The sequence below is a fragment of the Notothenia rossii genome (genome assembly GCF_949606895.1).
Source record: "Notothenia rossii genome assembly, chromosome: 11".
NCBI lineage: Eukaryota > Metazoa > Chordata > Actinopteri > Perciformes > Nototheniidae > Notothenia > Notothenia rossii.
Genome location: NC_136910.1, coordinates 43,779,359 through 43,780,581, shown reverse-complemented (window position 1 = coordinate 43,780,581; position 1,223 = coordinate 43,779,359).

Here is a 1,223-nt window from a genome sequence, read left to right as displayed (position 1 = left end):
TTTTTTTCTTTTCTCTTTGTGGTAAATAATGAGCATTGCAATGAAGCAAAAACTGTGGCTATAGAAAACAGCCCCTTTGCGACTAATTGCGTAGGTGATTATTTGTTCTAATTTTTGGCAGACTGCCTATTTATCAGGGCCTGCCTGTTTAACTGTATAGCCTTATATAGTCGCTGCCCCGTGAATATTTCAGGGCAGCGCAGACACTGGATCATATTTACAATATGCAGATGAAGCGGTAGCAGTGCGTGAATTTTGCACACCGATAGTCAGCATGGTGGTTTGATGATAGCCGCTGGAGCAGAAGTGATGAGGCCATTTCTGAGCTCAAATGGCACAAGTCAGATGGAAAGAAAAAGCAATTGGCCCCATATGCATATTCCCTGCACCACAGGGGGTCTTTGAGCTTAGAGAACAGAAGAAAGGGGGCAGAAGCATTTCAATTCAGGATATTATACCTTTGTTTGAATAATCGATATCCTGGTATGAATGGATGTTTTTCTCAGTCTCGCTTATATGACCTTTAGACTCAAATGCACACTAACATCAGTTCCTCTATAAATGTAAAATGGCAAATTACAATAATATGACACTACAAATAAGTGATGATTTTTCTGAAAACTTAAAAGAAGTCAAACCACCTGCATAATACATTTTAAAGAAGCAGTTTTCACCTCAAACAAGTGGAGGCTTTTCTTATCTAAATCCCATTGCAGTTAATTGGATCAACAAGTGAATGTCAGAGAGAATAAGGACGTGTTCATATAATGTTAAATGTTAAAATCATTACCCCGTCCTTCAGTCTCTGGGACAAAGCAGCTGTTTCTGTGCACCGATCCCCACTGAAAGGTGTCGGTCACGTATTATGTTGCCGGGTACGGTGTGGGCCTCAAGGTGGAGTCCACAGGCACAGGAGACCCCCTGCCAGGTCTAATGGGCAGAGAGGGATCCTCGGACCCTTTCAGTCCTGCTAGAGCCCCTCAGCCCCCGCTCAATTACACGGCAGGCGTCTCAGTCTTTGCCTGGTCAATTACCAACCAGCCCCTGCATTTACTGTCGTGCACACAGAGGTTGCAGGATAATCAGTGTCCAAAATTGCCCGGTTAGAATGAGGGCTGGAGAGGTATTCAGATTAGTCAGTCAAGCTGAAGGGGAGGTAGGAGGCATGGGGACAGCTATCAATCTCAATCTGGCTTCAGCGGTTGCAGGGGGAAGATCTTTCA